The following is a 26,726-nucleotide window of genomic DNA, read 5'->3' on the forward strand; positions in this document are numbered from 1 at the left end:
CTGGAACTCATTTGTCTCTCCATTAAATCAGAGGGGTGGATTAAATTAGGAGAATCAAATTTAAAAGTTTTTCAGGAGCTGGAAAACTGATGTGGGAAACAAATGTGGGAAGCCAAATAATTATGTAATTCAACAGGGAGTAGTGGCAACTATGAGGGACTGGATTTTCATTCCTCCTCAATAGGCATTCAAATTAAAAATAATTTTAAAACATGGTTATAAACAAACCTCTGAAAGTCAAACTTAGCCCTCACGTTACTTACGATTCCTGAACTAGAGAATTTTTCCAGTACCTTCTGGTTTTAACCATGTATTATTCTAAAATAACAAGTAATGGTAATTGAAACTACCAAAGATCTGCTCATCTGCAGCAGAAGTCACTGAAGCCATAAACTGGTAAGAATATTTACATGGTAATTTTGATAAGCTGCTGGAGGCGAAGTGGGCACTTGCATGAGAGGAAGAAAGGCCAAGAGGCCACTGTCTTAGGAGGACTCCCACACTTTAATTCCTGGGTTTTACCTCCAGGAATTCCAGCAGATTCTCACCATGAAGAATTCAGAAATATCCTCCCATGGATCTGGCAGGCAGAGGACAGAAGTAGAATAATCACTGTTCAGCGTGCCCAGAGCCTTCTCCACCACAGAGGCCTGCTTTCCATGGGTAAAGCCTTTGCCAGAGCGTTATCTCAATTAAGAAAAGGACATTGCTCCCACACTGGCCCTTCTAATACTTCTGTCTCAACCAAGGGGAAAAAACAGACAACAGGACTCCAAGGAACTAACTAGATCAGGAGCACTACAGATGTAGATGGTGGTGGTTGGGGAGGATATACCCTTGGGGAAACACTGCAAAGGTCACAGTGCAGAGACCCAGACTCATCAAAAGGCTGAGATGTAATCATAATATAATGGAATCTTCTCCCTCTCCTACATATTACCACCATACTATCTGGACTCCAGTACAATAATAAAGAATTGTAACTGAAAGAAATAAAAGATAAATATTCTTTCTGAGGATGGGTACTTAGGCAATTTCAAAGTTAAGAGGCAAGACAAAAACAAGAACATTAGAGGGAAATCTTTCCTCTAAGATATGAAACAAGACAAGGATGCCTTCTTTCACCATAGTTATTCAACATAGTACTGGAAGTCCTAGCTAAAGCAATCAGATAAGAGAAAAAAATAAAATTTATCCAAATTGGAAAAGAAGTCAAATTATCCTTGTCTGCAGATGATACGATCTTATATTTGGAAAATCCTAAAGATTCCACCAAAAACCTGTAAGAACTGATAAACAAATTCAGTAAAGTTGAAGGATAAAAATCAACATACAAAAATCTGTATTATTTCTATATGCCAAGAGTGAACAATCTGAAAAAGAAATCAAGGAAGTAATCTCATTTACAATAGCTACAAATAAAATAACACCCTAGAAATAAACTTAACGAAAAAAGTGAAGGATCTCCACAATGAAAACCACAAAACATTGATGCAAGAAATTAAAGAGGACACACACAAAAATAAAAACATATTTTATGTTCATGGGTTGGAAGAATCAACATTGTTAAAATGTCTAGCCAAAGCAATCTACAGATGCAGTGCAATTCCTATCAAAATACTAATGACATTTTTTACAGAAGTAGAAAAAGCAATTCTAAAATTTATCTGGAACCACAAAAGACCCAGAATAGTCAAAGTCATCCTAAGCAAAAAGAATAAAACTGGAGGAATCACATCACGTAATTTCAAATGATAATACAGAGCTATAGTACCCAAAACAGCATGGTACTGGCAAAAACACGGACACATAGACCAATGAATGGAACAGAATACAAAACCCAGAAATAAATCCATACATCTACAATAAGCTCATTTTCAACAAATGTGTGGAAAACATACACTGGAACAAAAATAGTCTCTTTAATTAATGGTGCCGAGAAAACTGAATATCCATAAGCAGAATAATAAAATTAAACCCGTATCTCTCACTCTGTATTTTAGTATATCATTTTATTTTAATATTGGATTTTATTTATACAAAAATAAAATACAAATGAATTAAAGACAAATCTAAGACCTCAAACTATGAAATTCTACAAGAAAATATAGGGGAAAATCTCTAGTGCATTGGTCTAAGCAAAGACTTCTTGAGTAATACTACAAAGCAGAGGGAACCATTAGTGCAACCACTATAGAGAACAGTGTGGAGGTTCCCTAAAAGACTAAAACTGTTATGGAACTACCATATAGATGTAGCAATCTCTGTGCTAGGTGTATAAACAAAAGAAAGGAAATATGTATATCAAAGAGGTATCTGCACTCCCATATTCATTGTAGCGCTATTCACAATAGGAAAGATCTGGAAGCAACCTATTGTGTTCATCAACAGATGACTGGATAAAGAAAATGTTGCACATACACACAATGGAGTACTAGTCAGCCATAAAAAAGAATGAGATCCTGTCACTTACGACATGAATGGAACTGGAAGACGTTTTGTTAACTGAAATAAGCTGACACAGAAAGATAAGCTTCACATATTATAACTCATTTATGGAAGCTAAATATTAAAACAATTGTACTCATGGAGACAGAGAGTAGAATAATGGTTACCAGTGGCTGAAAAGAGTAGTGGGGGGTGGGGGAAATTTGGATGGTCAATAAGTACAAAAATATAGTTAGATGCAATGAATAAGATCTAATTTTTGACAGCACAATAGGGTGACTACAGTCAGCAATACTTTGTTATACATTTTACAATAACTTAGAGAATACAACTGAAATGTTTATAACACAAAGAAATGATAAATGCTTCAGGTGATGGACAACTCATTTACATTGATGTGATTATTACACATTTTATGCCTATATCAAAATATATCATATCTTAATATATACATACCTACTATGTATCCATAAACATTAAAAACTTTAAAAATGTAGGTTACAGTTGCTCTACATGTATATGAGATTTGAAATATTAAGTAAACAGATGATGGATGTTGGGAGCCAAGTTTCTTATTGTTGAGAGTGGGAATTTAGAAATAAGCAAGGGAAGGAGACTAGACTCATCCATGTGGTAGTGGATTAGAGTCGTGGGCACCAGTATGAATTCATGTTTAGCTTGATTTAGATACAAATGGTTGCATATGGAAATATTTGTAGATGTGGAAATACACAGGGTAGCTTACCCACATATATTTCCTTGCTCTGTCAGCTGAGAGGTCCTAGAAACAATGACATCCCCAGAGCAGTGAACACACTTAGCTTTCTTGGCTCCCAGATATTGCTAATACCATTTTTCAATAAAATGAACCAGAGCTCCTTGGAGGAACAGCTAATTCTAGCACTGGGGCAGAAAAAAACACAAGGTGAGCTTGGATCACCTTACATTGCCAGAAAGTACACAAAAACAAAAAAAAAAAAAAAAAAAAGACTTCAATATGAGTATGTCAATGGAACTGAAGAACCAATTGGGTTTTCAATGACCGAAGCTGGAACAATTTGAGCAACAAAATAAAGTGGTATTAGATTATAAATCAAAGTATAAAATAAATACCTATGAGTCCACACTGATATAAATAAATGATTGAATATAAATAAGGACTAAGCAAAATCTTCCATGAGAAGAATTTCAAATGCTGTATGTAGACACTTCACTCTCAAGGCAGTAAAGCATAACTCTTCATGTGGTAAATGTGAGCTGAATGACTTCTTTCCAAAGAGTACAGTGTGAAAAGTACGGAAAAAGAGTAGCTATACAGTGGAGAAACCTAGCAAGCAGCACCTCATCCAAAGATCAAGTTTAACTTCAACAATGAAAAGTCATGTTGATAGCATGTACTCTTTATAGAATGATATAAAAATGAAGCATTACTTCTGTTATCTTCCTTTCCAAAACACATAACCATAATCTAATTGTGGAGAAAATATTGAACAAATTCCAATTGAACATTCTTTAAAAACCTGACCAGTACTCTCCATGACTATCAAGATCACCAAAACCAAGAAAATCCTGAGAAAATGAATGCAATATCTAACCTAGATGAGATCCAGGAACAGAAAAAAAGACAGTAGATGAATCCTAAGGAAATCTGAATAAAGTATGGACTTTAATTAATAATAATTTATCAATATTGGTTCATTAACTGTGACAAATATACTACACTAATTTTAACATGTTAATATTAGGAAAAACTGGATGTTGGTTATATGGAAACTCCTTGTACTGTCTTTGCAATGTTTCTGTAAATCAAAAACTATTCTCAAATATATAATTCTTTAAAATGCAAAAGACCAGCATACATAAAAAATTCTAACACTAGTAATAGTAATAAAATTCTGCAAATTAATGTAGAAATCTTAATAGCTTACTATAACTCAGATTATTAATTAAAATTGGAGAATTGGATGTTGTTTTCTTCTTAAAGACTAATTTTCAACTTGGTATGTGGTCACAAATGTCAGCAAATTTTGGTCTACAGTAATTTGTATTGAACATCAGTTTCAATAAAAATTGACCATCTCATTTTCTAATATTTATATTATTTGACAAAGAAACAAAGTCACTCCAAAGAAGGATAATTCTCACCTGTTCCTCCCTGTTGCCCAAATTAACATAAGCCAGGACTACAAATGTGCAAAGAATAGCTGATAAATATCTAGTAGAGCATTTCCCAAATTAAATTCCAGAAAGTGACAAATGTCAACAAGTGTTTTTTCACAGAAACAAAAAAGTAGGATGGGAGTTCTTTAATGAAATATTACATTCCCCCCTTTTAAAAAGCAGTGTTGTTTAGTATAAAAGACTGGAACATTCCAGAGTAAAGAAACCTATTATCTCACTTCGTATGGTCATTATACAACTTTTCAGGAGGCATATGTTAACATCTGAATGAACACTAGACTTCCAAATAATAACACATTAAGATTATTCAAAAAGAAATTTAATCGAAATAATTTTAAATGACATTTTTAATCTTGCCGGATGCTTCTGCCTGGCACTCACACCCTTTTATTGTACAGCCTGTTTATCCTTCATTTTACATCCATCCCATATCTCAGAGGTTCTTCACCACAAACCCCCACTCTTACAGAGCTCCTTTGTATACCTGGATCTTAATTTTATTTCTGACTTGCCTGAGACATTGTGCCATCTGACTGTCTGAGACACCTTCTTCCTTCCCTCCTCTCCAAATTCTTACCCATTTTAAGACTAGCTTAAACCACATTTGTTGCACAAAACCCTCCCTGATTTCTCCAGGCCCAAATTATTTCTTTCCCCTCTTCCTTCCTATACTTCTGTCTGTAATACTAACTTTACCACTTAGTGCACAGCATCCAATTATTTCCCTCAGTAGTTCTCAAAAGGTGTTCCATGGACCACCAAGTTTTAATTTGGTTTTGTCTTTCCTATCTCTCAGTGCTAGGATTCTACATGCCTTATTGAGGAAAGTGCTAACTTTGCTACTGTTTTTGTCTCTGAGTACAGGCATGTGTGTATCATTCTCTTTAAGAGTCTGTAATTCTTTGAAAGTAGAAAATACATCTTTCACTTATATGTAACCTAGAAAATGTAATGTTTAACATATGGTACATGAAAAATACTTGTGGCCTTGAAATATTCCTGAGCAGTCAAAGTTTCAGGCATTCCAAAATACTCTGGTTATTCAAGGAACTTCTTAAAGAAACTTTCTGTCCTCACCAGAAGACAAGAGTTATGGAGCCCCCACTGTAATCTTCAACCAAAATCCCAATTCCAGACTCAAATAATGGTGAGGAAATGTTCATTGCATAGTTTACTAAACTTCAGAGAAAAGTGTCACTGACCATAAGCATAATTTCTGTCCTGGCTCCTAAGCTTTCTCTGAGCTCATTGACATGGCCTTGTCATCACCAATCAGCACTTATCAAGTTCCTATTCAGACATGAATCTGTATGAGTCACTAGTCTTAGCTGTTATATATGTGGTTCTTATTATTGCAAAGTCTATTCACAGGGCAAGTTTAATACAAACATGGACAACAGATAAGTGAAAGTATTTTGTAGAAACACAAAATAGAAGTCAAGGTTTTAAAAGGCACTCTATTTCATGATAGAGCAAGTGCAGAACTGGAAAAACATGTAGTATTGTTAGCTAAGATGCAAAATGAATTTCTTCCTTTATGTGTGACCGAAAATCCTTTCTATAGGAAGTTCTTTCATGTAATTCACATGGAATTATATGAAAAGAAGTGTTAATCCATGTGTTCAAGCATAAAAGAAGAGAGAGAAACTCTGGGGGTGTGTGTGTGCGCGTGCGCGCGTGTGTGTGGTGCAGAGGCAAGATGTTAAATTGAATTTCTATTTTCTCATTACAAAATTGTTCAATGCATCCATTTCACACTTTCTACTGCTTAGTATCTCCAACATTCAAACAGAACTTTGGATATGCTAAACTGTGTGGATATCACATCATACATGTGTAACAGTTACATTATGAAGTCTCAACTCAACGTAAAACTTATGGTTTCCGTTAACTGTCTCTACCTGTGTTTTATGAGATCCCATAAAGAAGAAGAGGCCTCCTTAAAGTGTCCACAACTTGTCTGCTCCTTTCTGATTTAGAACTGCCTCATTTGGATATTTAAAATAGTACTAATAATTTTCAAACTTTGATCTTGAACATGAAGCTGAGCTTCCTCCTGCTCCATGTTCTGACTGCATCTCCCCTTGATTCATCTCACTTGGGGAAAGGAGGTGGAGCGGCGTGCCCTGCTCTTTACTTCCCCTTTCTGTTGTCTTCAGAACATCAGCTCCTCCTTCTTGGTGGAGAGTGTCTTACTGTGTTTAGGCTGCCATAACAGAATATCATCAACTGGTGGCTTTAAACAACAGTTCTGAAAGCTGGGATGTCTGAGATAAAAGTTCTACTAGATTTGATGTCTGGTGAGAGCCCATTTCCTGGTTCAGAGGTGGCATATTCTCTGCATCTTCACATGGTGAAAGGGAGGCAAGTGCTCCGGGGTCTGTTTTATAAAGGCACAAATCCCATTTATGAGGGCTCCATGCTCATGACCCAATCACCTCCAAAAACCAGCCTCCTAATATCGTCCCATTGGAGGTTAGGTATTAATGTATGAATTTGGGGAAGATATGAAGATATTGATTTAGTCAATAGCAGTGAGGAAGAAGAAGAGGGCAAACATCTTACTTCACTGAGCAAGTAGTCATCCCCTTGATGAACATGACAGTTGTTGCTGCTACATGAGAGTTACGACGGTGTGGGTGCTGACTCTAACAGACCCAGGCAGCTCCCCTTGATGTTGGTAGTTCCTTGTAAGAGGTGACCACTTCTTCCAGCTGTTCTCCAGCTAGCGGGTTCAAGCAACATACCTCTGCCTCATGAGTCCCCTTTTCCCCCATAAAGCACTGGTTTTAGAAAAACTGTAGCCTCCTGTGTCACTACCCTCAATAGCCAGGCATAGGAGGTGGAAGTGTCTCTTTTATAACTTATTTAAACTGAGCGTTAGACACGGGATGTGTCCTGATTTCCTCTCTGCTTAGTAATTTGTCACCATGCCATCTCTGCCTAATTCTCTTTACTTATGTTTTAATAATAAATTGGCCAGTTAGAAGGTTTTCTCATGAAGCACAGGTCCAACAGTTGAGTAAAGTGGTAGTGCCTCCTTATCTGATGCTCCTTAGAATCGTATAGATGATTCTCTCATCATTCCCCGCACTGACCTCCTTCTTTCCTTAGCTTGAAAAATAAAAAACACCAGATCCCCTTATTTCCTCTCCACCTCAAGGCGTAGGATGAGAGTCAATGGAGGAGTACATTATCCCAACCATTACCAACTCTCTCAAACTCAGGAACACTTAATCTCTTTTAAAATTAGCCTTACTTTTGGCTATAATTCCAGGATGAAAGGGAGTAAATTCTCTCCCAAAAAATAAACCGTAAACTCTCTGGAGATGGAGATGCTTCATATTTCTTAGAAGCCCTGCATAACACAGGGCCCTATACAGATTGCCACTATATATATATACACACACACACACACACACATATATACGTATATATGTGTATACATAATACGTATATACACATACATACATATATATGTGTATTCTTTTATACTGATTTATTTCTTTATTCTTTATTTCTTTATTCTAGAGCCACCCATGTTTGATCCTTAACAATGCAGCATAGTCCTTGCATCTTTAAGATGCTCACCTAGTGATTTAGATAAGCAAACTTTCTCAGTATGTTTCACAGGCCAGACACAGATTTTGATCCATGATTAAATTTGCATTTATGAATTTCAAGATGCCCTTAACCACATTTCACACTTCTATGAGTGATACTGAATCAGGAAGGTCATTGGCTACCAGTTCTCCAATATTTGGTGCTGATATTCTAAAAAGGAGTGGAGCGTTAAAAGAATGTGCTAAAACCCTGTCTAAATATCCAAGCACAGAAGAATGCCTAGCTTCTAGAAAAGTTCTTGAATCAGAGTAGGCACACAGTAAATTTAACTGACAGACTGATAGAGAAGCTGGAAAAGAAACTTCATCCAATATGATAACATGCTTGAAGGCTTTCCTGACCATTGTCTTGCCAGTCAACATTTGATAGGACAGTGACATGAAACTCTTTCTGTCACAGTTTTGACTGTGACCTAAAAGTGGAAATAAATGAACAGGTACTAAAAGGCCCTCAGGTCTTAAAAGCATGTTTTCTTGAATAGAAAACCAATGTGTTGCATGGACCAGCAACAAGAGCATCACCTGGGAACTTGTTAGAAAGACACAATCTCAGGCTGCAACCCAAACCTACCAAATAAACCTTAAGTGGCAATAGCATCCCCAAGAGTGCTGGGTGCACAAAGCATGCAAAAGGGACAAAGGTAGTTTTATCTCTAACCTTACAAACCCAAAGTGAGTAAAAGGAGGAATCCAAAAATGGGCAGAGGTGGTGAATTTCCACAGAGCATGTTACTAGAGGACATTTGTTGTGGCATTTTCTCTGTCCTTTATCTAGTTGGAAGATGAGTGGAAGGGAGTTTTAAGAGAAACACTCAAAGAGAGTTTGACCTGATCTATTTCTCTTGCAGCTGATGAAAAGGTCTACAGGCAAGAGGCTGCTAAGAGGCCATGGCTGCATGATAAAGAGATGGCATTGGAGAGCAAACTGTGGTGAAACAAATTCTGGAGGAGTAATGTGTTTTCTCCCTGGGACTAAATGTGTGTCGTGAAGCAGGGAGCAACCTGGAACTGTCGGGAATCCTTGTGTAAGAATACTGCTGTGGGAAATATACTCCAGGGACTGAACAGAAACAGCTGGATGCCAGGGGCCAAGGAAGGAATCTGCACAGGCATGGCAGGAGGACTGCAATGCATACAGCAAGAGGAGGGCAGCGAGATGTTGGTCAAAAGACACAAAAATTTCAATAAGACAGGAGAAATAAGCTTAAGAGATATATTCTACAGCCTGTTGACTGATATGGTTTGTCTGTGTCTCCACCCAAATCTCATCTTGAATCGTAGCTCCCACAATTCCCACATGTCATGGGAGGGACCCAGTGGGAGGTAACCGAATCATGGGGGTGGGTCTTTTCCATGCTGTTTGCGTGATAGTGAATAAGTCTCATGAGATGTGATGGTTTTATAAAGGGTAGTTTCCCTGCCTCTCTATTGCTGACCACCATGTAAGACGTCCCTTGCTCTTCCACCATGATTGTGAGGCCTCTGCAGCCATGTGGAACTGTGGGTCAATTAAACCTCTTTCCTTTATAAATTACCCAGGCTTGGGTATGTCTTTATTAGCAGCATGAGAACAGACTAATATAGAGAGTGTAGTTGATAACAATGTATCATATTCTTGGAAATTGCTAAGGGAATAAGTTTTAAATGTTCTCACTATACACACAAAATTGATAAGAATGTGAGGGAGTACATATCTTAATGCCACTCGATTTAGCCACTTCACAACATATACATATTTCAAAACAATGTTGTACAGAATAAATATATATAATTTTTTGTCAATTAAAAATAAATTTGTTAACAAAAAAATTGAAAGGACCCAAAGAGCCTATCACAGACACAGAAGTATCTAATGAGATGAAGAATCAGGCTTGGAAAGGTGAAACTCCTGGAAGATACTATCACAAGGTTACATTTTATCAGCCATAGACTTCTTCTCCCCCACCAACAAAAAACTCAAAGAAGTCAGAGAAATTCTAATGGCAGGTGGCAAACAAGATGGGAAGTAGAAAAGTCCCTCATACCCCAATCCCTGCTGCAGGCCCACCAGAATGAAGATTACCCCAACTGGAGGGTGGAAGAAGTTAACTTTGAATGAAATTCAAAACTTTGATTATTATACTGCACATTTTACTTACTGATTGTACATTTTACTTATTGAAGTCACCCTGTAACCAGGACAGAAAACCTTTTAGTTTCTATTCAGCCTTACTGAAAGTTTTCCCAACATTTTGAAAAGAAATAATCCATAAATTTAAAGGACAGAAGACAAAAGGAGTATTTATACCCTTTTCCAGTTCCATTTCTAAAAAGAAAAAAAAAAGCTTTTGTTTGTCTTCAGGAATGTTGGTTCAAACATGCAATATTATCCTTGCATATATTCCATGTCATCACTCAGATATAACTCTTGTTACTAACCCTACTGGCTGTTTGTTTTAGGGTTTGCACGTGATATAAGCCATTTCTTACATTAGTAAGAAAATTTACTAGCTTGATCAATTTATAATTATTGTCGTAGTAAAAGAAAAGAAATAGAAGAATGGGGAGGAAGTGATTAGCATAACTGAGTGCTTTTCTATGTGTCAGGGACTATGCTAGGACTTTACACATGCATCATCTGATCACTATGTCTATCATTGATCTGAGGAATCCAAAGCTCAAAAAGGTAATAATTCATTTATTTGTGGGTGGCTAATAGACAGAGGAACTAAAATTTTAACCCAGATCTTGATGACTACACTATGTTCCAATCTAAGGAAACCAATTTTTTTAAAAAATGAATCTCTATTTTAGCCATTAGTCTCAGTAATCGATCAATGGGAATCAATATTAGCACTGTGATACAGATGCCAGAAGCTAGAGAACTACATAGATGGATAACAGAAGAGGAGAGAGAGGAAGCACAGAGATTTTGAATATAACCTAATGTACATCTTAAAATTCACATATCCTAAATAAACATCTGGATATTCAAAGACAGGCCCACTGCTTGATTTAGAAGTTAGAAGCTAATCTGTATAAGGAAGAATCTAAAGAAAGAGGGGAAAAGGACTGACTGAGATGGGGAAATGGTCTAGAGAAACTCCTCATGATAGAGAACAGCCAATGGAATTTTAGCACAGTGCTGTCTAATACTAAGTCTTAACTTGGTGCTTTTGCTGTGCTGGCATCCCTTCCCCTAGTCTCCCAACCTTTGGTAACACTCTCTGACACAGAACTGCCTTTTGATGTTAATAGCATTTTAAGAGAATGAAGAAATGTATAAGGGTGATAATAGCCAGGGTGTGGCAAAAAGGGCTGATCAACAGAAATTAGATCAAGAATGGACAGAGAGAATCTACTGAGAGCCAAAAGGCGGAGCATAGATGTTAAGGCTTGGCTTCAGCTCTCAGTCCTGCCATCAATCAACAGTGTGGTTTTAGAGATGCGCTCGACCTTTTTATACTTCAGTTTCCTTACCCCTAAAATGGAAATAGTAATAGAACTGGCTCAAAGGAGTGATTGTGAGATTTTATGAGATAATGTATGCAGAGGGTATAAAAATGCTTAGAACAATGTTTATGGTGCTGGTGTTATAACTATTATTATTGCTATATCGAGGATTATTTTGAGGAATGGTGGGCCCCTCTCCATTCATTGGATGGGGAGGACTTGGGTCACTCTATTTGAATACTACATGAAATTAGACCCATTTTGCGAGGCTCAGGCAGCCTACCCTTGTGTGGCTTTAAGTAGCATTTCTCCAACTTCCACCTTCTCAACCCTACTCACTTCCCCCACCCACACAAACACAGACCCAACCTCTAAATCCTCCCCAAATAAATATAGGAGTTTCTAAGGGAACTCACATATGCTTATGAGTGGGATTCTCTCCACAGGCACTCTGAGGCTGCCATATTTCTGCTTCAACTCTGTCTCTCCTTTCTGATGACAAGATTTCTGCTGAGACGCCTCCGTGACATCTTTGTTAATAAAGGCCCTAATGCTAGTGCCACTGAAAGTGATCTTTTCTTTCCAGATTTCTCTGATCCCTATGCATCCTATTATAGGCCACTGTGCAAACCTCCTTTGTGGGGACATTTGCCTGCTGGAATGAATCCTTAGAAGGCCTCACCATCCCATAGACAAATGGTGCCTCTTGTTCACAGACAGGTCATCATTTTTATACTTGCAAAGTGACTGCTCTTGTGTGACAGCTGGTCATCCTTACATAACCTATGCCCAATATAATAAGAGAGTGCTAAAGACATAGTAAGAAATTATATCCAGAACTCAGATGTTAAGTCCAGGTGTGCAATTTTTGCAACCAAATAAGGTAATATCTGGAGTTTCAGATGGTACTGTATATATAACTTTTTCTATATATAGTAATGTTTACACATCTTTTTAAAAATAAAGAAAAAATCTTTCTAGATGGGGAGAAAGTGCCCCTCCAGGGCTAGGCCAGTTCTTAGAGACAGCAAAAGACTAAGCCCAAATTATGCCTTTGATATGCAAACTAAACAATCCAGAGACACATCTCGTATGTCTGTGATAATGTTCTGCTCTAATTATCCAAGGGCCAGGGATCAGGCAACTAAGGACCATCCCTATAGCATTGAGCCCCAAATTCAAACTAGCCAATCCTAAATTGTTTACCCTCCCTTGCCTTTCCCATGGACACACCAGTAAAGGCTGTGGCCCAATCTCTCCCCTTGCTCCTATCTTCTGCCTCCTGAGCACTCTGGTGTGTTTCCATGTGCTTTTCCATGGCAGGCAGTGCCTCCTATCTCTAAAACCTGTGAGTATAACAACCTTTGTTTTCCTGAGCTTCTCTTCCATCTTCTTTTGTGGCCACACCAGACTGACTATCCCATAAAAAACACAGAACACAGAATAATGCAGTTACTCATATAAAAGTTATGATTAGCCCCTGCCAACAGGACCTTACTCTGGGGAGGTAGAAGACCACTGCCTCTAATACCTCTCTCAGGAGGAAATGGACAGACATAAGGAACCAAGCTTCCTAAACATCCTCAGGTCTGATATTTCCTCGTGTCATCTGCTGGATGAGTATTCTTTATACTTATTGTAGTGAATTCCAAATTCTAAAACATGTTAGTATCAGAGTGCTTTTAATGTCAAGCCTGGAAACCTGTGCAGGACTATGTCTCCATATGTGCTTCCAAGCGTAGAAGCACTGCCTAATACCCCAACGATTCATGCCATCCCAGGGTGTGTCACTAATCCTGCTGCACATGCCTGTAACTCTCTACCCATAGGCTTGCTCTCAGCTAGAATTCTGGAGAGTTAATGTCCCCATGAAGTAACCCTTAGCCAGATAAGTACTGGAGGATAAATATCCCAGATTCCTTGCCCCTCTGAAGAGTGTTCTATCAGGGGAAACCAGCCCCCAATATTTCAGGTAGGTTCTTTTCTATTTTCCTAAATGTTAGCCAGTCTGAGAAATAAAGGGAAAGAGTACAAAAGAGAGAAATTTTAAAGCTGGGTGTCCAGGGGAGACATCACATGTCAGCAGGTTCCATGATGCCCCCCAAGTTGCAAAATCAGCAAGTTTTTTAGTGATTTTCAAAAGGGGAGGGAGAGTACGAATAGGGGGTGGGTCACAGCGATCACATGCTTTAAGGGCAACAAAAGATCACAAGACAGGAGGTCAGGGTGAGATCACAAGGTCAGGAAGAAGCTAGAATCACTAAGGAACTTCCATGTCCTGCTGTGTATACATTGTCATTGATAAGCATTTTAACACGGTTCAAGAGAAAAGAACCAGTCTGACTAGAATTTGCCAGGCCGCAATTTCCTAATCCTAGCAAGCCTGGGGGAGTTGCATGAGACTAGGGCATGTTTCATCCCTATCTACATCTGCATAAAGGCAGACACTCGTAGGGCGGCCACTTTAGACGCCCCACCCTGAGAATGCATTCTTTTCCCAGGGCTGTTAATTATTAATATTCCTTACTGGGGAAAAAATTCAGCGATATTTCTCTTACCCATTTTCAGTAATAAGAGAAATACGGCTCTGTCCTGCCCGGCCCAGAGGCAGCCAGACTTTAAGGTTATCTCCCTTGTTCCCTCAACATCACTGTTATCCTGTTCTTTTTTCAAGGTGCCCAGATTTCATATTGTTTAAACACATGCTCTACAAACAATTTGTGCAGCTAATGCAATCATCACAGGGTCCTGAGGCCACATACATCCTCAGTTTATGAAGATGATGGGATTAAGAGATTAAAGACGGGCATAGGAAATCACAAGAGTATTGATTGGAGAAGTGATAAATGTCCATGAAATCTTCACAATTTACATTCAGAGATTGCAGTGAAGACAGGTGTAAGAAATTATAAAAGTATTAATTTGGGGAACTAATAAATGTCCATGAAATCTTCACAATTTATGTTCTTCTGCCATGGCTTCAGCCAGTCCCTCCGTTCGGGGTCCCTGACTTCCTGCAACAGTGTTCTATATAGGATTGAGCTCTAGCTGTCTAGAGCAGGAACTTGTTTAAGCTCGATCAAATTTGGTTTTCTTTTATTGATTTTCTTCCCTTCTCTGCTCAATCCCCACTGTCCTACAGGGGCTTCCTGAGATCACTTCCCAAATAAATTGCCCGCACACAAGTTCTTGTCTAGGGAACTCAACCTAAAACATTTACCCTTAATGGGGAAAATTTCTCTCCCACTTTCCTACTCCCCACATTTTTACTCTATTTTCTGTTCTTGAATTTCAAATCAAGGTTATCTTGGGTCTCCAAGGCTTTCCAAAGATCTTAGCTGAATGACTTTTTTTTTTTTTCTGTTTTCTTGCAGTTCTCTCTTTCTTAGGTCCAGACATTTAAATCATCTTATTCTATCGCTGTTGTTTCCCGTATGTTTATCTGTCTCTCCCAGGTAACAAGTAAAGAAGTTGGGTTAAAAAACTGAATTTTAAACACCGTTTTACTTCCCCAACATGCCTAGTGAAAAGTTTAGCATTTTAAACATCTACTAAAAATCTGTTCGTAAATTTATAGCAAATTTATAGTCTAGGTTACACACTGTCAGGTGCCATTCTCAGAGGGATTTCTGTGAGGTCTCTAGAAGCATGGTTCTGGCAGGGGAGTAAGCATGCTCTCTCCTTGAATTTGGCCTCGTTAACTAACTTTTGGTAGCATTATCTCCAGCATTTGTCTTCCATACTTGGTTTCCCCTTAGATATTTTAATCATGGTTCTCAGCCCCAGCCCCAGCATGCTGAAACAGTTTGTCACAATGTATTTCGTGCAAAACTACCAGCTGCTTTATCCCTTCCCTAGAAACTAAACTAGGCCATTCCTGAATCCTGTGGGATGGCGGAGAACTAACAAATGCTCTTTAAAAGGTCCCATTTGATCCTAGATAATGTCAATGGTGGCATATGGGCAAAGATAAATAAAAGGTCTCAGAATAATAATAATGATTTGGGTGATGGTTGGTTTTATTTTCTGTCTCCCTTGTAACTCCAAATCTCATAATCTACAACAATCAGTTTTTCATTCCCTGCACTGTAAGCTGTGTTGCACAACTTAGTAGATGCTCAATATGCATAAGTTGAATTCATGAATCAATGAAAAATAAGTAACTTCAGGAGAAATGAAAAGAAAACCATGGAAAACCAATATGCTATTTGGGAACTGATTTTTCTGATGGATGATTGAAAACATCTTCAACCACAATTTAAAAGTTCGTTAATGAAAGACATCTTCAACCACAAGCTTAGCTATCATCCCCAATTAGAGCATAAATCAGCTACAGGTTTTGGTGTCAAATACGATCTGCAACTAACAGAAACTTACAATTTCATATAAAAATCCAATGTGAAATATGTGTAACGTCAGTTTTGAAAAGTAAAATTGTACAGCACAATGCAACTAAGCATTCAAATGTAACAGGAAAGTCCACATTATCATGGAGTCAAGGGATTGCTTTTGAAAAGTTGGGAAAAAAACAGTATTCCCAAATCTGTGAATGGTAAGTTTTAAAATTATAAGCTGGGTGATACCAGCTCCATTGTTCATTTATTTAAGTCCAACTTAAATAAAGTTATTGTCCCTCTGCTATATGCCAGGCACCATTCTGTGCACTGGTGATACACAAGTAAATAAAACAGACCAAAAAATAATTTCTGCTCATATGGAGCCAAAATTCTCATTTACACTTTAAGTATTTTTACCTGTATTCACCCAGAGTTGAACAAAAAAAAGAAAAAGAAAAAGAAAGGAACATCACAATAAGTTTGTCTCCTAGAACTACCAAATTCCACTTGGTACTGCTAGGATTGCTTGAGTTTATGAAATCCTACAACATAGCGCAGTCACTCAGAATCACTGTGCACTCACTAACAGCAATGTGACAGCTAGTAGGAAACATATGAGTCAAGTATCTTCAAGTGGAAAATGTCAAAAGGTTAGAACTCACTGGAAACAAACTTTTTTCTCAAGGAGCTTAGAAATGTTCAGTAAAAGTAGTTTTTCCCATGGCAGTATTTAATGAAGTCATTAATGATCCAGAGTTATCTGAACTTCCCCCACCCAGACTCCTTCTACACTGAAGTTCTCACTCATTTACTTCCAGGAAGTGTCCAACTAGACCTTATGTCTGATCTATGGAGCTGGTAAAATGGCTGGTGGGATTAATTGAATCAGCTGTCTTTCAAGACAACATGATTTTCTCCATATTCTGCCCCTATCAGAGTAATTTCTCTCCATGTCACTCTATCTTTCCAGCTCATTAAGTCCCTTGCAAAGATGGTGGAAGGGTGAAAGTCCAAGTGATTCTGTTTCATCTGTAACTGTGAAGAAGGAAATAGACTGTGACATTTTTACATGGATTTAGTGTATTTTTTGAAGACAGTTATATCTGAGAATATCATTCTGAGAAGGTCATTAAGAAAATTGCTGAAATAAATGCAATGATAACCAAATTGCTGGAAAAAAAAAGAGCAGGCAACTGAAATTAGCAATATTTGGTTAATTGGGCTGCTGCAATTTATTCTTAAAATGAACCTTTCATTCAGAATCCTGATGTACTTTGTAAAATACCTTACTTCTTATTTGCTTGTAGGATTGAATTATTTCAAGTTTCTTACATTCCTTGAGTAATACAAACATGAAGTGCCTTCAGTTGTTGGAACATCCTACTTCCATTGGTAATTTGCCCTTAATAATGCCCCCAACCAATTCCTCACCAACTCTCTCCTCTCCATCAAATTTCCTTCCACCTTGCAAACACATGTAATCTTGGTCCTAAAGGGACATCCAACCTTTACACCCAAGGATCACAGGATCTGTACCTACTTGACATATAAGGACCTATGTGCTCTTTAAATGTACTCAGACATCTTCTCATGCTTCTAGAAACACCTCATAAGCTTTTCTTTTTTCTCTCTCTCTTTCATGCTTAGGGCCAATGCATACATTGGTATATAATATAACCATTATCTGCAAACAAATTGCAGAAAGCAACTAAAGGTTTCTGCTAACAAATGCATATTGTTTACAGGGAAATGGTAGAATTTAGATATTTCAATAAACCTGCCAAAGTCTTGGGAAGCCTGTCAGTTTTTAGACTTCCCTGACGCCAGATATAATATGGCACCTTACTCCTGCCCTTACCTGTTACCTACATCCTGCATTCTCAATCTCCTTTCCTTTTGAAAGTTTGCTTTAGAGCATTTATTTACTTGATGGTACATTATGTATTTATTAATGGTATTTGGTTGATTAGTATTTGCCTCTAATTAGGAAGTAAGCTCCAGGAGGGCAGGCAGGAACACTGGATAGTTTCCGCTGTATACACAGCACCCAGAAACATACCTGGCATTCATAGCGGGTCTTCCAAACATTTTTGTTAAGTAAAGGAAGGAAGTAAAGAAGAAAGGGAGAGAGGCAAATTGTGATTAGAAAATTGATTTTGGAATTAGAAAGTACTGAGCTGCAACACAGTTTCATTGCTTCTTAAATGTAGAACTTTGGGCAGATTAAGTAAATTTTCTGAGCCTCTGCTTTCTTATCTGTGAAATGAAATTAACTTTCCCTCTCCTGCACAGATACTTTGAGTGTAAGTGTGACAATATAGGTAAAATCATCAATCATCATTCCAGGTACCTTATACACACATCTACATGCATACAAACACACACAGACACGTGTGTTTATTATACAATCCAAGCATTGTTTCACATATGTAAATCTGAAAGTATCATAACTATGTAAAAGTAAACCAGTAGTTAATGAGCGCTTGTCAAATTTGAAAGTGAATTGTAAGACCCAATTCTTGTACGTAGGGTCTACGATGAGTTAGGATTCCTCTCAGGCATCTCCCAAGCATCAAAGCCTCTCCCTTCATTGTAGCATCTTGCTGTCTATTGCTTTTTCTACTTTAGATCAGCTAGGGAATTGCTTGTCAACTTTAGTATCACAATCAGTTGTGCAATTTGTGGCAGGCGATTTATTACCAATAACTGAAATGATGTTAGTGAGTGCTTTACTTTTTAATATAAAATAGAGGGAATCCAAGGTTATCTCCATAATCACTTCCTGCTCCCTCACCAGCATCTTGAAACTTCCCCCTGAGTAAAAGGGAATGGAGTGAAAGTACCACCCCAGAAGCTATGCATCACCTTCAGTGCTACCCATGAAATGTTGCTTGGCAAGTGAGCAATATCTATCATGTGTGTCTCTGAAGAAAAAAAAAAAAGAGGCATTCTGAAGCGTCCTTGGAGATTTTTTGAGGATCTGGTTTTTGTGGGAATACTGTGTGTGCTTCTCCTTACCCGGTGACAGATGGAGGCATAGAAGCATGGGGCGAGGCTAGGAAGAAAAGGAATTAAATTGTTAACTTGGATGTGGCCCAGGACACATTTTAAAGTCAAATTACAATTATGCTATTTGTGTAAGTGTGAGGTAAAAATAACATTTCTGTACACAAAAAGCAAAGATCAAGGTAAACATTTGGATAAATAGTCCATTTTTTAATTGGCAAAGTTACCTACTCTAATAGAAGATATATTTTTTTGCATGCATATTAGGATATTGAGAGATTTGCTTATTGGCCCTGGAATGGACTACTGAGATTGTAAGCCAAGAACATAAGCACATAAGCTACCTAATAATTGTGGGTCAACAGCCTCTCTTGGGTTTATTAAGAAACAAATAAGCTCAGCTATCACATATCCTACTGCTATTATGCAGCTTACATGAGCAGAAGGTAAGGGGGACAGAGGACCATTGAGTAGGCAGCTGTTAGCCTATGAAGGCAGGGCTATCTCTTATCCACTCCTCCCTCCCTTATGGAGGGGTGAATAAGAAGACTCCTCTACTGAGCCCAAGCCAGGAGAAGTCCAAGAGAATCACTCATCAAGATTGAGAGATGTCTGTGAGAAAGCAGACTAATGTCAGGTTTGGGGTTGACGGTTCATTTATGCAATCATTGTGCTGATCTGATGTCAGTGACTATTTTGAACAAGGAAAACAGAAGTGGAGAGAGCTGGCAGAGTGACGGAAGGCACAGTGAAGTCCCCTACTTTTCTACTATTTAGCACTGTGAAGCCAGAGGAGGATCCCGTAGGTGAAGTGAGTACCACAGACGTGTCTTGCTGGCACCACATCCAAGAAGATTGGTCTTTAGGTAAGAAAATTCCAGCAGCAAGAGGCCATGAAGGGGTATCTAGCATGGAGGTTATAACTGATAACAAAAGACAGCAAGGTGGAATAGATTTCCCATATTTGCAAGCCATCTAGAAGGATGCCTCAAGATCTCACTGGTGCCACCATTGCTGCTCCCTCAAAACTGGGTAACAGGGGCCACTACCTTTAATCTACTCTCTAGAGGACTTCATTCTTACCCTCCTGGGAGACAAGAGGACATACATATCTGAAACCTGCATCTTCTTTTAAATCATGTGTTAAGTACCCAGCACTGCAGAATCATCTCTCCAGACAGCCCCAAGCCTGCTTCCAGATCCTCCCGGGCTTCTTCCTGGGTCTGTTCTCTTGAGAAGCGCAAATTTCATACTCAAAGAGTGGCCAAGTGATAGCTGTTTGCAGCTGATGGCAGGAGGTAAGAAGCTTGAAAATGTCAGCTAGGATGACCACACATAGGTGTATGAGGTCACTGTTAGTCTGAGACAGACCTAGGGCTAGAGAGAGAAGGACAGAAGGCCTTGGGCCACAGACAGACAAGGAAGCAGAGGCAGTGGCAGTGTATCCCATGCCACCATGCTAACACAACAAAATTCCAAGAAGTTCAAGAAGTCTAAACTCCAACCTGACTTTGCAGATCATTATGAATATATATCTATCAAAATAAGGGTATGGAATATATTTTATTCAGTACTTTGTTACCTTGATTTGTAACCTTTTTTTTTTTTTTTTTTTGAGACAGAGTCTGGCTCTGTCGCCCAGGCTGGAGTGCAGTGGTGCAATCTCGGTTCACTGCAAGCTAGGCCTCCTGGGTTCACGCCATTCTCCTGCCTCAGCCTCCAGAGTAGCTGGGACTACAGGTGCCCGTAACCACACCCGGCTAATTTTTCTGTATTTTTAGTAGAGATGGGGTTTCACTGTGTTAGCCAGGATGGTCTCAATCTCCTGACCTTGTGATCTGCCCACCTCGATCTCCCAAAGTGCTGGGATTACAGGCGTGAGCCACCGCGCCCGGTTGATTTATAACTTCTTATATTTTGACAGAAGAAATCTAGACCTCCACTTGTACTCATACCCCAGGCCTAACAGGTGTTGGAGCAGGCAACAGAGAGAAATCTGTGGCCACCAACCAGTGCTAGACAAGTGATAAACAATAAACACTGTCACTTCCAATCGCTTTTCTCCTTTCTGCAACACAGGCGTGGGGACCTAGGAAGGGGAGGAGGATGAGGAAAAGGAGGTAGGCAGCACGTTCCAGGAGCAAGGCACAGTCCCTCCTCTCTCTTAGTTCTTCCAGCCCTAAGTCAAAGGTTGAATGGTATCAGAGAATGAATGGGGGTTTTTTGTTTTGTTTTGTTTTGTTTGTTTGTTTGTTTTGAGATGGAGTCGTGCTCTGTCATCAGGCTGGAGTGCAGTGGCATGACCTCAACTCACTGCAACCTCCGCCTCCCGGGTTCAAGCGATTCTCCTGCCTCAGCCCCCAACTAGCTGTGACTAAAGGCATGCATCACGATGCCCAGCTAATTTTTTGGTATTTTTAGTAGAGACAGGGTTTCACCATATTGGCCAGAATGTTCTCGATCTCTTGACCTCATGATCTTCCCGCCTTGGGCTCCCAAAGTGCTGGGATTACAGGTGTGAACCACCATGTCCAGCAGGCCAAGAATAAATGTTTTAGAGGTAGAACATTCTGGTATCATTATGGAATTTGTCTGAGATGTTGACAACGTTTTTTAAAAAGAGATTGGATAAGACATATTTAAATATGGTGATCTGAAAAAAATAAAACCACTCATTTTTTAAATCTCACCAAATTCAAGCTACTTAATAAACTGTTTAGAGATGGACTGAGTGCATACACTCAGGTATATCTGTGATACCTGTACAGGGTGTATCCCATACTCAGTCCATGAATTCTAACTAGAGAATTATTCAACGTCTCCCATCATAGTATTTCCTGCAGTTGGATATTTAGTAACCAGAAGCATGATGCGTTCTGAATTTCCAAATTTAGAAAATTCTTAGAGAAAAAAGGAAAATCTGGAAATGGATGTGTCTTAGACCATTTGGGCTGCTATAACAAAATACCATAAATGGGGTGGCTTATAAATAACAGAAATTTATATCTCCAAGTTCTAGAGGCTGAGAAGTCCAAGATCAAGGTGCCAGCACATTCCATGTGTGGTGAGGGACCGTTCCTCATAGAGGTGCCTTCTCGCTGTATCCTCACATGGTAGAAGCTCCCTTGCTCCTATATAGTGAGAAAACAAATCCCATTTATGATGACTCCACCCTCAGGACCTTGTTACCTCCCAAAAGCCAACCCTAATGCCATCATCTTGGAGGTTAGGATTTCAACATATGAATTTTAAAGGGACACATTCAGACCATTGCAGAGTAAAAAGTGAGTGTAGGTACAAATAGAGCCTGTGTGGAAGGCTCACTGGAATTTGTTTTCCGTAATAGAGATTAAAGAGAAAACTATTGCAACCTTGAATGATAGCCCCATAGCAAAGTTGACTGGGAATAATGTATTGGCCTCTACTTACTAAAGAAGATCAAAGAAGAAAAATCAGAGGGAAGAACTATTAAGGGCACTATCATAAGGATTTAATCAGAATTAGTGTAATGGCTCAGTGTAGGAAATGAGAGAAGAATAAAATGTACATACTTGATGTCCCCAAAATTATTTTTAAGACATTTTATAAGAAATAAGAAAAATGAAAGGAAGGAAGGAAGCGAGGCAGGGAGGGAAAACTTAGACCCTGCGAGAGTTATCCAACTTGATAAGAGAAAAGGCCCCACTGACATGCACTGCCCAGACCTAGGATCTGCAGTAGAACCTCTGCACTTTTCTAATGGCTGCTTTGTACAAGCCGTGTCAACACATGCTCTAAGGTCCTTCTAGGCATGCTTACCATACACTACAATGCTATTTGCTATTTCTGTGTGACACATTTTCCCAACACATATATCATTATTTCATACTTGGCTTTGAGCACCATTCTTCCTGATGTTTGCATTTAATGTGGTGGCAAAGGTAGCAAATTAATTCTCTCATTGGGCCATTATAAGTTGTAAATAAAAGCCTTCTTGGTTGAATGAGCAGGCATATCATTAGAAATATTAAAACATTCCCTTTAGTTGAGGTAACTCCTTTCTGGTATATACTCACTGCCTATGCTCACTGCTCATCCCTCTTCCTTCATCCTTCACCTTGTCAATTGCTGACTCCAAGTAGGGCAGCCAGTTCTAGAAGTCATTTGTCATTTTTCTATTGTCCTTCAATAAACTCTGTCTGCCAGTGATGCTAAAAGAAGTTCTGCTAATGAATAGTCAGCAATGTCAGACCCCTTCCTGCTCTGCAGACACCAGCAAGACTTGTTGCTCCTCTCTAGGAGGTTTGGGTCCATTTCCTTTTACCACAAAGGCCATAATGCTTTGCGCACAGCAGAAACTCCACAGGCATCCTGAAAACATACATAAGTCTATATTCCATTTCTCCCAGCGAACCACATAATAGGATGCATCAGACCTCTGAGAGATGAAGTCCACTGATAGATTTCCAAATCAATAATATAAATGGTGAAGAAATTTATATTATAGAAATTTACATCTCTAGAAATAAAAAATTTAATCTCAAAATATAAAATAAAGAGTGAGTTCTGGGAATTTATTCTTTTCCCCAGCATGTAACACATTTCCTGGAAATGGCCTTGTTCCCCTGAACCAGTGAAAGACACTGTGTTTTAAGGTGTCCAGTGAGAACATGAGGAAAACATGACCTGGTGAATTGAGTTTTGTATCATCCAAATGTATTTCTTTCACACTCTGTTGAGCCCTCAACTCTGAAGGCAGTAATCTGAAATGCCTTAATCTTTTTATCTCTGAAATCAAAACACCCCAGATTTATCCTGGCAAGGAATAAAGTTTTGTAGCACATCATTATAAAATGTAAAGCAAAAGTGAATGGCACACTTTTAAAATACCACATCCAAGAAGGTAGACTAAGAAGCTGCCCCATGTCCTCAAATTCAGATGCCCACAGGAGATAAGCAAGCAATGTATACATGAAGGACATGGGCCAGGTATAAAACAACAAAAGAGTAGATATGAGGATAACTAACAAGAACCCCTGGTCATGGATTTAGGGACATAATAAAGACGAGTAAAGACAGTGCTGAACTGAAAGGCATGACTGACAGGCCAGCTTCCACAGCTGCAGCTGATATTACCTGAAGAAATATAGGCCCTATTTTGCCATGTTGGTCAATTTTCTCAAAAGATGCCACTAATCCAGATTCTGGATAAAATATCTTGATTTTAAAGTATTAGCAACTAATACAGGGGTTTTTTTAACCCAAAGTATTATTAAATGGTTATGCTGGCTATTATTAACATGACAACTAGAAGAAGAGGTTATTCTGATTTCTGCTGCTTTGCATTATTTTTGTAATAAATTCTTGGTTTTGACCATCTCTCTTTTGATACATGACTTCTCTCCCAATAGGCATCTCAGTTAGCTCGCAAGAATAAAATTCTAGACTATACTCACTTTTTGATTTTCCAAACAGGAAGATCAAAGGAGCTCTTCTATCTATAGGATAGAGTGATGTTATCCTGTCCAGCTTGATCCTAGGATAGATTAACTCTAGAATTGAGCCTTTATGGAACGTCAAAAAGGGAGCATAGTCTAGAGTTTTATCCGTGTGAGTTAACTGAGATGCCTATTGAGGAAGAACTCATGTATCAAAAGAGAGATGGTCAAAGCACAGGAATTTGTTACAAAATTAATGGAAAGCAGCAGAGATCAGAATAAATATTCTAGATGTTGTCATCTGCTCCCTCAAGGCAAAGCACAAAGGACTTCAGCACAGAGCACAGCTCACCTGTGGAGGCAGCACTCATGTTCAGCAGAAGAAGTGGGTGTTCACAAGAATAAGCATCAGCCACAGTGGGAAGCAAAAAATGGAACTGGAACATAGAGGAGAAAATGGGGCATACCATGAAGCCAAACTCTATGGTTTGAGTGTTTGGCCCCTCCAAAACTCACATGTTGGAAACTTAATCACCAATGCAACAGTGCTAGTAAGTGTGGCCTCATGGTAGGTGTTTAGGTCATGAAGTCTTCACTCTCATTAATGGGTTCATGCCACAAATAAAAATGGCTTTCAGGAGTGAGTTTGCCTCTTTTTGCTCTTCTGCCTTGTAAGAAACAGTGTTCTTCCCCTCTAGGTGAGGTGCCATATTGGAAGAAGATACCAGACACTACCAGACACCAAACCTTCTGGCACATCGATCTTGGACTTCCCAGCCTCCAGAACTATGAGGAAGACCATTGACAATGCCAAGAGTATTTATTCTGATCTCTTCTGCTTTCCATTATTTTTGTAACAAATTCTTTTGTTTTGACGATCTCTCTTTTGATACATGAGTTCTTTCCCAATAGGCATCTCAGTTAACTTGCGTGAATAAAACTCTAGACTACACTCCCTTTTTGATTTTCCATATAGGAAGATCAAAGGAATAGACAGGTCTAGTCCTCTCAAGCAGTGCTTCTCAAATTTTAATGTACAAAGGAACTACCCAGGTAAAATATAAATGCAGATTTTGATTCAGTAGATCCGGGTGAAGCCAGTAATTTTATGTTTCCAACAGACTTCCAGCAGCCAATATTGCTGCTCCTCAGCTGGCTTGTTGGAAAAAAAAAAAAAAAAAAGCCTCTTTCTGAAAATTGTAGTGCTCCAAGAGAAAAAAAAAATCTTTGTTCAATCTAGAATGGCTGCATAGTTTTTAGGAACAAAGCTCAGGAAATACCTGAGTGTAATCCTAGTCTTGACCTTTCCTGAAGCTGAGACAGGTAAAGCAAGAACATCACCCACCAGACCCACCAGAATAAGTTTTGGAGAAATATTACTTGCATATGAAATTGATTCTAAACCACTTTATACACAGACATCAGTAAGTGCTGACTTTTCTGGAATCCTAAAATGCCTATTCACCAGTTAGGTTTTGTATCATATCTCATAATATTGAAAAACTAAATGTTAAGGTGTTTGTTCATGGACTTCCTTCCCTCTTTCACTTTAATTGTCTAATTTTTATCTTGTCTTCTAATAGTCCTATTAGCACATTATGGTTTGTACTTAATAACCCCTGTTCATCCTGTTTCCCCTAGAAATACTAAGGTAGCCTTTCTGCCAGGAGAACTTCTTTTCCAGTAAAATTTATTCACCCTAAGAAACGCTTATCTCAGGAACTCTAAAAAGCCCTCTGTACCTCCATCCTGACTGGCCACCTGTTTCAGTGACTATTTAATTAAAACAGGTGTCAGTGGCTCCATTTGTCACTCTCCCTATGTAAGGGAGAGAGATAATAAAGTCATGAGTCGCTGCCAGTAAAGTCCTCTCTGGTGAGTCTCAGCTGAGCTGCAGATATACAGCATTTTCATTGGCAGTTTTTCCAACCTTTCATTTGGGATTAATTACTCTGCAGGAGCAGTCTGCCTAGCACAACAAAACAATTTCATTCATCAACTGAGGGTGTGAAATTAATGAAAGCCACAACCTCATTGGAATGAAACACTAAGCTTTCATTTGTGCCATCAACACCAGAGGAGATGGGATACTTTTTTTCTCTCTCATATATTTCTGCTTTCAGCAATAAAATCAGATTAGACTTTTGTAAATGCCAAGGATTCCACTAGATAGATAGATAGATAGATAGATAGATAGATAGATAGATAGATAAATGCCAAATGTATTGGGAAACCATCAGCAACCTCTGGAGACAATGAATAAAAGCAAATTACGTAAAGCA

General features: G+C 38.7%; 1 protein-coding gene and 1 long non-coding RNA gene across 2 annotated transcripts in view; one reads left to right on the forward strand and one right to left on the reverse strand.

Annotated features, from left to right (window-relative positions):
- The window catches only part of GRXCR1 (glutaredoxin and cysteine rich domain containing 1), a 139,346-nt gene that overhangs the window by 90,221 nt on the left and 22,399 nt on the right, over positions 1-26,726 (reverse strand). The gene's annotated exons all lie outside the window — the stretch shown is intronic.
- Positions 19,586-25,252, forward strand: LOC126955256 (uncharacterized). Its single transcript, XR_007725856.1, has 2 exons — positions 19,586-19,893; positions 25,143-25,252. It is a non-coding gene; the product is annotated as an uncharacterized LOC126955256 (long non-coding RNA).

The sequence above is a fragment of the Macaca thibetana genome, chromosome 5 (assembly GCF_024542745.1).
Source record: "Macaca thibetana thibetana isolate TM-01 chromosome 5, ASM2454274v1, whole genome shotgun sequence".
In the NCBI taxonomy this organism is placed as follows: Eukaryota; Metazoa; Chordata; class Mammalia; order Primates; family Cercopithecidae; genus Macaca; species Macaca thibetana.